At 37.1% G+C, this 12,000-nt stretch overlaps 1 pseudogene; it reads right to left on the reverse strand.

Annotated features, from left to right (window-relative positions):
• Positions 1-312: 312 nt before the first annotated feature.
• Positions 313-1,058, reverse strand: LOC140512209 (matrix metalloproteinase-26-like; annotated as a pseudogene).
• Between the last annotated feature and the right edge of the window lie 10,942 nt (positions 1,059-12,000).

Below are 12,000 nucleotides of genomic sequence, written 5' to 3' on the forward strand. Positions count from 1 at the left end.
TTTACAAATACTATGCACAATTTATCTACATACATTTAAAAAAGGCAGTAGAAAATGAACATTGAGTTTCATACTTGAAATATTCCTTTTTCTCTTGTTCACAGTTCAAATGCTGAATTAGATCATTCCTCTCCCACAATATTTTGGATCTTAGCTCCAGCAGTCCTCAAAAGTAACATAAGAAACATTTCCCCATGAGTTATTGGTTTGCTTCCCAGGTCAGGGAAATTTGCGGTTTCTATGGAAAAGGATCTATGTGCACCAAGTTTAGAACTTCACGATATGGCATTTTCTTTCTCATTTAATAAAGTGTCAGATCCCTGTTATGTCATCATCACTCTTCCTGAAGAATCTTGGGTTCTGATATTGATAGTTGGGGAACGTGAGGGAGTCTGAACCTTGAGACTGTCCCAGGTCCAGAGAGTGGTCTATCTCATGAACAGCCACCGGGAAGGGATTGGTTCCCTTATCATAATATGATCATTCTTCATCACTATCATAGTGGATGCCTCTTTGGTAGTCAGAATCTGGGGCAAAAGTATGAGCGAAGATGTTTCTTTCTACATCAAAGGGGTAAGCATCTCCATGATCTCAAGCCAGGAAAGCAAACTCAGTGTCAGAATCTTGTTTGTATATTCGTCAAAACTTCAAGTGTGTCACACTACTCCAAACTTCTGCTGCCTTCTGCAAAGTCTTCAACTCTCCTACAATTCATGCCCCTTGGATATTTGATGATCCTGTAGGTTAAGGGATTATTTCTAATTTTGGACTTCTCAGAAATAAATGAGTAGTCAGCAATATGTCGAATCCCACATCGAGTCTGCCTTATGATGATCTTTGTGGACTCATCCAAACATTCAGTTACTTCCAACCTATAAAAATGTTGGAAGAAGGGCAATTCATCCTCCAGAGCTTGGTACTGGATTCCTTTTTGGTGAAGAATAATCAATGAAAATAATATTTGAAGAATTCCAAACCATAAAGGATACTTTGGGGATAACTGGAAAGCACAAACAGCTGGACAGGAAAAGGAACAAGATGAAAAGAGTAAATAGCATGATTAAAGTTCCTTCCAGCTGTACTGTATGCTATTGATAGCTTTTATTTCTTCATCAGAAATCTACTTGTCCATACTCTTTTACTATTTACCAAATGAGGAATAATTTGTATTCTTATGATTTTGACTCAGTTCTCTCTAAATTTTAGAAATGAGGCCTTTGTCAAAGACATTGACTGTAAAAATTGTTTCTCAATGTTCTGCTTCCCTTCTAATTGTGGTGACTATAGCATTTTGTATAAATCATAATTAATTTTAGCAAAACAAAATGACTGAAAATAGTTTTTATGTTACCAGCATAAAATATACTTTAATCGTTGTGAAGTCTGCTGGCACACATAAAGTTCTGATGTTTGTAGATTTTTATTCAGAACTAGCTTTATCATTTTGAATAAAAAATCCGTAATTATTGCCAGTCCTTGTGCTATGCATTAGAGATATAAATACAAAGCAAGCAAAACAGCAGCTACTCTTAAACCCCTGTATTGTAATGCGGGGAGATGTCGCAAAAAGGAAAACTAGAAAGTGAGAGGAGATTTTTTTGGGGGGAGAGGGGAGTGAAGAAAATGACCCAGGTGCAAGCACGATGGCCTACAAATGGCTGAAAAATGTCTTGGAAGTCTGTTTTTCTTTTTTTAAAATTAAATTTATTCATTTATTTTTTTAGTTTTCAATATTCATTTCCACAAGATTTGGAGTTCCAAATTTTCTCCGCGTCTTTCCCCTTCTTCTCATCCAGAGAATGTATGAATTCTGATTACCCCTTCCACCAGTCTGCCCTCTCTTTTCTCATCCCCCCGCCCCTTATTCCCCTTCCGCTTTACTTTCTTGAATGGCAAGACATGTTTCTATACCCATTGCCTGTACATCTTAATTTCCAGTTGCATGTAGAAACAATTTTTAACACTTGTTTTTAAAACTTTCAGTTCCAGATTCTCTCCTTTCTTCCCTTCCCTCCCACTTCCATTGAGAAGGCAAGCAATTCAACATGCTTAGTTATGCAAAACACCTCCATGCTATTTATGTCATGAAAGAGTAACTTTATTTCTCTCCATTCTAAAACACCCACAATTAATCTATTTTCTTCTCTGTCCCATCCTTTTCCTAAAATGTTTGCTTCTGAAAGTCCCCTCTCCCAATTTTAACTCCCTTTCCCCTTCCCTTCTACTTCCCTGTAGAGTAAGATATTCAGTAGAGTGTACATTTTATTCCCTCCTCCACTAAAATCTCAGGAGAGTAAGGTTTACTGATTCCCTCTCACCTCCTCCCTCTTTCGTTTCATTATGAATACCTGTTCTTGCCTCTTTTATGTGAGATAATTTACCCATTCGATCTCTCCCTTTCTGCTTCTCCCAATATATTCCTCTTTCATCATTTAATTTTATTTTTTAGATATCATCCCTTCATGTTGAACTCACCTTGTAAACTCCCTCCCTCTCTCTCTCTCTCTCTCCCTCTCCCTCTCCCTCTCCTCTCCCTATCTCACTCTCTCTCACTCCTGCAAATATCCTAATGCTGAGAAATTCTAATGAGTTACAAATATCATCTTTCTCTGTAGGAATATAAACAGTCCAATTTTAAAAAGTCACTCATTATTTCTCTTCAATGTGTACCTGTTCATGCTCTTCTTGATTCTTGTATTTGAAATCCAAATTTTCTATTCACCTCTGCTGTTTTCATCAAGAATGATTGAAAGTCCTCTATTTAATTGGATATTCATTTTCACCTGAAGAATTTTCCCCAGTTTTCCTAGGTAGATTATTCTTGGCTTTAATTCTAGCTCCTTTGCCCTCAAGAATATCATATACCAAATGTAGAAAATGCATAAGCTACTAGATCTTCTGTTATCCTGATTGTATTTCCACAATACTCAAATTGGTTCTTTCTAGCTCCTTGCAATATTTTATCCTTGACATGGGAACTCTGGATTTAGTTAAATATTTCTAGAAATTTTCATTTTAGGATCTCTTTCCAGAGGCTGTTGGTGGATTATTTCCATTTCTGTTTTACCTTCTGATTCCAGAATATCACGGAAGTTTTCCTTGATAATTTCTTGAAAGATTGTATCTTGACTCTTTTTAAAATCGTGGCTTTCAGGTGTCAAATAATTTTTAAATGATCTCTCCCGGATTTTTTTTCACGTTGGTGGTTTTTAAAATGAGATATTTCACATAATCTTTTTTATCTCTTTTGGTTCCACTTTTATAATTTCTCATAAACTCATTAACTTTCATTTTCTCCATTATAATTTTGAAGAACTTATTTTCTTCAGTTAGCTGTTAGACCTCTTTTTCCCATTCTCCTTATTGTCTTTTTGGATTACTTTTGCAATTTGGGTCACTCTATTTCTTTAAGGTTTTATTTGTCTTCAATATTGTTTCTGGTCTCCTTTAGCAAGTTGCTGACTCATTTTTCATGATTTTCTTGCATTCTTCTCATTTCTCTTTCCAATTGTTCCTCTACTTCTCTTACTTGAGTTTCACCATCCTTTTAAGCCCCTCTATGGCCTGTGACCAATTCATATTACTCTTGGAGGTTTTTGATATAGGAACTTTGTTTCTGTTTGCTCATCTTCCCAGACAAACACTTCACTTTTTAATTGTGCAGGGTAGAACTCTGTTTCCAGGGAGTGCAGGGGTGGGTGTGAGTTTATTGTCCCGAGCTTCAGGGACAGTAAGCTGCTAGATCTAGCAGCTGTGTAAGCTGCTAGATCCCCCAAAGTATGTGGGCCAAGAGTTCTAGAAGCCACCTCTGCTGCCACTGATGCTGCTGCCACCACCACCATTGGCTACCCTGACTTCCCTGAGGCTATTACTGACTTGGTCTGAATGCAATACTCTTTCACCCAGATCCCACAGAGTTTTCCCACGGAATTTTTCAGTGTTTGTGGGTTGAAAAGTCTGGAAATTGCTATAGCTGCCAATGAATCTTTTCCCTGAGGTCTAATGCAGCCCATTTGTGCCAGTGCTGCCCACTCCAAACTGAGCTCTGCACCCTGCCTGGTGGAAAAAACCCTGTCAGCTTTCCAGGTTGTACTGGGCTGGGAATTTGTTTCACTCTGTCATTTTGTGGGCTCGAAAATTTGTTAGAGTCATTTTTTTTTTGATCATTATTTATTTATTTATTTGGTATTTTCTTTTATTATTATTATTATTTTTTAAAGTTTAACAATCACTGCCATACAATTGAGATTTTATCCCCCCCCACACCTACCCCCCGCTACCCCCTCCCCCCCACGACTGCATACAATTCTTTATAGGTTCTACATATACTTTCCCATTGAGTACATTTTCACTATAGTCATGCTATGTAGGACTAAAATAATTGGAAGAAATCATATAACAAATCAAAACATGATACACAAAAACATACACATTCACAAACATGATCTGCAACATTCTGCGAATTACTTCCATATTTCTTTCTCTGAGTGTGGAAGGCATTTTGCCTTAGAGAACCACCACTGAGATGTTTTTTTTAAAGAAGTTCTTGCGTTATTACAAAATTCCAAGTCTACCAGAAAAAACTCTCACACACTGTGGTCGTTGCTATACACAAAGTTCTCTGGTACTGGTCCTTTCACTCAGCATCAGGTCATATAAGTCCTTCCAGGACTGTCTGAAGTCTTCTTGTTCATCATTTCTTATGGCACAATAGTACTCCATTACATTCATATACCATAATTTATTCAGCCATTCCCCAATTGATGGACATCCCCTTGACTTTCAGTTTTTGGCAACTACATAGAGTGCTGCTATAAATACTTTTGTACATGTGGGACCCTTTCCCATTTTTATGATCTCTTGGGGATACAGTCTTAGTAGCGATATTGCTGGGTCAAAGGGTATGCACATTTTTGTAGCCCTTTGGGCATAGTTCCAAATTGCTCTCCAGAATGGTTGGATGCGCTCGCAGCTCCACCAACAATGAATTAGTGTTCCAACTCTCCCACATCCTCTCCAGCATTTATCATTTTCTTGTTCTGTCATATTTGCCAGTCTTATAGGTGTGATGTGGTACCTCAGAGTTGTTTTGATTTGCATCTCTGTAATCAAAAGCGATTAAGAGCATTTTTTCATATGATTATAGATATCTTTAATTTCTTCCTCTGAAAATTGCCTGTCCATATCCTTTGACCATTTATCAATTGGGGAATGAATTGTATGATTGTACATATGAGTCAGTTCTCTATATATTCTAGAAATGAGGCATTTATCTCCAAGCTTAGCTGTAAAAATTTTTTCCCAATTTACTATATCCCTCTGGATTTTGGTTGCATTGGGTTTGGTTGTGCAAAAACTTCTCAGTTTAATGTAATCACAATTATCCATTTTGCATTTCATAGTGCTTTCTATCTCTTCTTTAGTAAAAAATTCTTCGCTTCTCCATAGATCTGATAAATACACTATTCCTTGCTTCTCCAGTTTATTCATGGTATCAACCTTTATACCTAAATCATGTACCCATTTGGACTTTATTCTTGTGTACGGTGTCAGGTATAGGTCTATGCCTAATTTCTGCCACACTGTTATCCAGTTTTCCCAGCAATTTTTGTCATACAGTGAGTTCTTATCCCAGAAGCTGTGGTCCTTGTGTTTATCAAACAGAAGGTTGCTATATTCCTTGCCTACTGCATCTTGAGTGTAAAGTCTATTCCACTTGTCTACCTCTCTGTTTCTTAGCCAATACCAAGTGGTTTTGATAATTGCTGCTTTGTAGTACAATTTGAGGTCTGGTATCACTAGGCCACCTTCCCAAGCATTTCTTTTCATTAGTCCCTTTGATATTCTGGACCTTTTTTTTTTCCAAATGAATTTTGATATTATTTTATCCAGCTCTAGAAAATAATTGTCTGATATATGGTATGGCACTAAATAAGTAAATTAATTTAGGTAGAATTGTCATTTTTCTTATATTAGCATGGCCTACCTATGAGCAAATAATGTTTTTCCACTTACTTAAATCTGACTTTATTTGTGCAAAAAGTGTTTTGTAATTGTGTTCATATAATCCCTGGGTTTGTTTTGGCAGGTAAACTCCTAAGTATTTCATACTGTGTGCCTTAGCTTTAAATGGGATTTCTCTTTCTATCTCTTGCTGTTGGACTTTGTTGCTAATATACAGAAATGCAGAAGATTTCTGTGGGTTTATTTTGTAACCTGCAACTTTGCCAAAGTTGTTTATTATTTCAAGTAATTTTTTACTTGAATCTCTGGGATTCTCTAGGTAAATCGTCATATCATCTGCAAAGAGTGATAACTTAGTTTCTTCTTTGGCTATTCTTATTCCTTGAATATCTTTATCTTGTCTAATTGCTACAGCTAACATTTCTACTACCATACTGAATAATAGTGGTGATAATGGACATCCTTGTTTCACCCCTGATCTTATTGGGAATGCATCTAGCTTATCCCCATTGCATACAATGCTTGCTGAAGGTTTTAGATAGATACTGCTTATTATTTTATGGAAAGTTCCCTTTATTCCTACGTTCTCCAGTGTTTTTAGTAGGAATGTGTGTTGTATTTTGTGAAAAGCTTTTTCTGCATCTATTGAGATAATCATGTGGTTTTTGTTAGCTTTGTTGTTGATGTGATCGATAATGCTAATAGTTTTCCTAACATTGAACCAGCCCCGTAATCCTGGTATGAATCCTACCCGACCATAATGTATTAATCTCGTGATAAGATGCTGTATTCGTTTTGCTAAAATCTTTTTTAAAATTTTTGCATCTATATTCATTAGGGAAATTGATCTATAATTTTCTTTCTCTGTTTTGTCTCTTCCTGGTTTGGGTATCAAAACCATATTTGTATCATAGAAAGAATTTGGGAGGACTCTTTCTTCCCCAATTTTCAAAAATAGTCTATATAGTATTGGAATTAACTGTTCTTTACATGTTTGATAGAATTCACTTGTGAATCATTCTGGCCCTGGACATTTTTTCCTAGGGAGTTCATTGATGGCTTGTTCAATTCCTTTTTCTGAGATGGTGTTGTTTAAGTATTCAACTTCTTCTTGCGTTAATCTGGGCAATGTGTATTTTTTAAAATATTTATCCATCTCGTTTAGATTATCGAATTTGTGAGCATAAAGTTGGGCAAAGTAGTTTTTAAATCTTGTTTTAATTTCCTCCTCATTGGCGGTGAGTTCACCCCTTTCATTTTTAATATTAATCATTTGATTTTCTTCTTTCTTTTTTTTAAATCAGATTGACCAAAAGTTTATCAATTTTATTATTTTTTTCATAAAACCAACGATTGGTTTTATTTATTAATTCAATAATTTTCTTAATTTAAATTTTATTAATCTCTCCTTTGGTTTTCAGTATTTCTAATTTGGTATTTACTTGGGGATTTTCAGTTTGTTCTTTTTCTAGCTTTTTCAACTGTAAGTCCAAGTCATTGATCTCCTCTTTCTCTATTTTACTTATGTAAGCATTCAAAGATATAAAACTTCCTCTAATAAGTGCTTTTGCAGTATCCCAATAGATCTGGTATTTTGTCTCACTATTGTCATTCTCTTGAATGAAATTGTTAATTGTTTCTATGATTTCTTCATAAACCCAACCCTGCTTTAGGATTAGATTATTTCGTTTCCAATTGATTTTCGGTTTATCTTTCCATGGCCTTTTATGTCATGTAATTTTTCATGCATTATGATCTAAGAAGAATGCATTGATTATCTCTACCTTTCTGCACTGGATTGTGAGATTTTTATGTCCTAGTACATGGTCAATTTTTATAAATGTTCCATGTACTGCTGAGAAAAAGGTATTTTCCTTTCTATTCCCATTCAGTTGTCTCCAAAGATCTATCATATCTACCTTATCCAGAGTTTTATTTACCTCCTTAACCTCTTTCTTGTTTATTTTGAGATTAGATTTATCGAGTTCAGAGAGGGGAAGTTGAGGTCCCCCACTAGTATAGTTTTGCTGTCAATTTCTTCCTTCAACTCCCCCAACCTCTCCTCTAAGAATCTGGATGCTATACCACTTGGAGCATACATGTTGAGTAATGATATTGCTTCATTGTCTGTGGTGCCTTTTAGCAGGATATAGTTTCCAACCTTATCCCTTTTGATTAGATCTATTTCTGCTTTTGCGTTGTCTGAGATTAGGATTGCTACTCCTGCCTTTCTTGCATGTGCTGAAGCACAATATATTCTTCTCCATCCTTTGACCTTTATCCCATGTGTATCCCCCCATTTCAAATGTGTTTCTTGTAAGCAGCATATTGTTGGATTATGGCTTTTAAGCCATTCTGCTATCCGTCTCTGTTTTATGGGAGAATTCATTCCATTCACATTCACAGTTATGATTACAATCTGTGTATTTCCCTCCATCCTCTTTCCCACCATTTGTGATTTTAGCTCTCCCGTCTCCCTTCCCCTCCTCAATACTATTCACTTTTCACCCCCTCCTCCTCCAGCCTTCCCCTCCTTCTTTTACCCCCTCCCTTTTACTCCCCTTTGCTCTTATTACTTCTTCTCTCCCTTTTAGCCTCCCTCCCCTTTCTTCCCCCTTCTCCTCCTACTACCCATAGAGCTAGTTAAGATTATCTACTTAATATTATTGTTCCCTCCTTTAAACAAATCAGATGAGAGTACCTCTCAAACAATGCTCATCTCCCTTCCCTCCATCCCTCTAGTATACTTTTGTACTTCTTCCTGTGATGTAATTTGACATTTTCTGCTTCCTCCTTTTCCCATCTCCTATTACAATCCCTTCTCATACTTAAATCATATTTTTGACATGACATCATTTACTTTATACCTATACCCACTATGTATATCCCTTTTATCATAATAGCTGTAGAGTTCTCAACATCAACAGGAATCATCTTCCCTTATAGGAAGGTAAACAGTTTGCCCTAATTGAGTAAAAAGTTTTTGTTTTTGTTTTTGTTCTTTTCCCCCTGTTTACCTTTTTATGATTCTCTTGAGACCTGCATTTGGAAATTGAATTGTCTATTGAGTTCTGGCGTTTTGGTCAGGAAGCTCTGGAAATCCCTTATTTCGTTGAATGACTTCCTCCTTGCCTGAAATGTTATGCTGAACTTTGCTGGGTAGTTGATCCTTGGTTGAAGTCCCAACTCCTTTGCCTTACGGAATATTGGGTTCCAATTCTTTCGATCTTTTAATGTAGGAGCTGCAAGGTACTCTGTGATCCTGACTGTATGTCCTTGATATTTGAATTGTTTCTTTCTGGCTGCTTGTAGTATTTTCTCCTTCACTTGATAGCTCTGGAATTTGGCAACTATATTTCTTGGGGTTTTGAGTTTGGGATCCCTTTCGGGAGGGGAACGGTAGATTCTTTCGATGACTATTTTGCCCTCTGGGTCTAGTACTTCTGGGCAGTTTTCCTTGATGATTTCCTGTAAGATATTTTCCAGACTCTTTTCTTCATCTTGGGTTTCTGGCAGGCCAATAATTCTTAGATTTTCTCTCCTGGATCTATTTTCCAGGTCAGTTGTTTTTCAAATTAAATATTTTACATTTTCTTCTATCTTTTCATCCTTTATATTTTTTTTGACTGATTCTTGTTGCCTCATTTAGTCATTAGTTTCTACTTGCCTAATTCTAATCTTCATCTTATTGTTTCCTTCAGTTAACTTTTGCATCTCCTTTTCCATCTGACCAATTTTTCCCTTTAAGGAGCTATTTTCTCCATTTAATTTTTGTACTTCCTTTTCCATTCGACTAATTTTCCCAGTTAGGTTTTGTGTTTCCTTTTCCATTTGATCAATTTTCCCAGTTAGGTTTTGGGTTTCCTTTTGCATTTGATTAACTCTTCCTTTTAGGGAATTATTTTCTCCAGTTAATTTTTTGAACTTTCTTTTCCATTTGTTCAATTTTCCTTTTCAAAGTGATGTTCTCATCAGTGAATTATTTTTTTTTAGTAATTTTAAAATCATTGGCCAGTTTTTCTTATATTTCCTTGTTCAGCTGTTCCAGGAAAGCTAGTTGTGCTTGCAAGAGGTTCGTAATCCCTTCTGAAGTTTCAAATGGAAGTACAGTCTCAGCTCTGTCCTATTTGGTGTTTGTGTTTTGGTCTTTATCCCCATCGAAAGATTCTATGGTTATTTCACTTTTCATCTGCTTTTTCCTATTCATTATATTGGCTGAGTGTTGTAGCTTCTGGTTCTTTCAGTCAGAAGGTACAGAACTTTGTGTTGAGCTGATGTGTGAAAAAGCTAAAAGCAGGTTTTTGTTTTTTGTTTCCCAGATCAACCCTGGGGTTAGCTTGTTAAATGTGTGGGAGGGGTGGTCTGGTCACAGGAGATCTCCTCAGGTGAACTGAGGCAAAGGCAAGGTCAGGGGATGGTGATCCCAGCTTCCCCATTGTCTTCCCTTTTCCCCTGGAGGGCTGAGACTTGCGTAGATGCTAATGCGTGTTCCCACCCCTCCTGGAACTCGTCTCCTGGCGCTGAGGCTTGCCTGGGTCTCAGTGCGAATTTTCTCTGCCCTGGGTCCTCTCTCCCTCCAGATCGCCTCCACCACAGTAGGAAGAATCCCCCTTAGCTATTTTCCTCGCCTCTGGTGTTATGAGACTTTTTGCCCCCTTCTGCTGTTCCCGCTGATCCAGGATTTATCTGGGGAAATATTTTATGGTTCTTTCATGGTCATCAGGGGGGAGGAGAGAGCATTTACTGATCACTCTGCCATCCTGGCTCCTGCAAATTCAAGTAGGTGACTTACCGAAGTTTAGTCTTCAGGCTGAAGGTTTCAAGGGCTGCTGTGTTGGTATCGGGTGCTCAGTGTCTCTCACTGGCTCGGTTTGGCTGGTGTCCTGCTCTGCTGGTTCCGCCTGCTGCTCTCAGGCTTCTCAGGTCCCTTCTGCCCTGCTGCCCTGACCTGGCTGCACTGTGCGCTGGGGGCTCACCCCTACGGAACAGATCCTTCCCGTGGACCTTCCAGTCTAAGCTGGGCTCCGAATCCGTCAAAGTCTGTCAGGCACTGGATTCCGCACCTCCAAAGTTTGGTCAGATTCCCCTTTCAGAGGTATCCAGAGGAGTTTGTCCAGGAGCTTAGATGAGTCATTGCTTTCACTCAGCCATCTTGGCCACGCCCCCTAGAGTCATTTTTTTTACAGGTATTAGGAGGGGTTTGGGGGAAAGCTGAGAGAAATGCCTGCTTTTAATCCACCATCTTATCTTGGTCTCCTTGGAAGCTTGGATTTGGTAAAAGAACATGTAAGTTCATCTATCAAAACTCAGAGTTTTAGGGACACGCATTTTGAAAGAACACAGTATATTTTTTTTGGTGGTGCTTGCATGTTATAAAAATAGTAAGTGATAGAAATGGTTAAGTTAAATGAGAAAGCAGCATAATTTTTTCATTCATTATTGTTTTCCTTTATTTCCCAAAAATTTTTTTCGTCGTAATATGTGAAGTGTAGCATCTGCCATTATATGGTAGAAGGAATGATGAACTTGGAATTGAATGGTCTTGGATTATATCCGTTTTCAGAAACTTACCAGCTATTGAATATGTGCAAGCAACCTAAATCTCTCAGCTCTTCAGGCTCCTTAACTGAAAAATTGAGTTCATAATAACTTAAAAACTTGTAAGAAAAGGCTTTCACAACTCTAAAGCAGTATATGAATATTATTACTCATAGTTTATAATTATTTTATTTTATAATACATGAACTTAACCATTAGAAAGCACTGCATTTAATAATAAATGTATTTATTTAAGAATCAAAATCAAAGATAAAATATAGCACTTAAATTTTAAATATCTAATACAGATCTTCACCCAGGCTTGAATAGAATTTTTCTATCAACTTCATCTCCAATACTATGGAAATAAAAACTTTTCAAATGTAATTCTCAGCTTTCAGTGACTCCTTTCTACCCTAGTGTGAATCACTCTGCTTATGGTTAACTTGTTGGAGCTGCTGAAATGGTTAAATCTTTCATATCATTCATCTGACTCAT

This window comes from Notamacropus eugenii, chromosome 6, assembly GCF_028372415.1.
Source record: "Notamacropus eugenii isolate mMacEug1 chromosome 6, mMacEug1.pri_v2, whole genome shotgun sequence".
Taxonomy (NCBI): Eukaryota; Metazoa; Chordata; class Mammalia; order Diprotodontia; family Macropodidae; genus Notamacropus; species Notamacropus eugenii.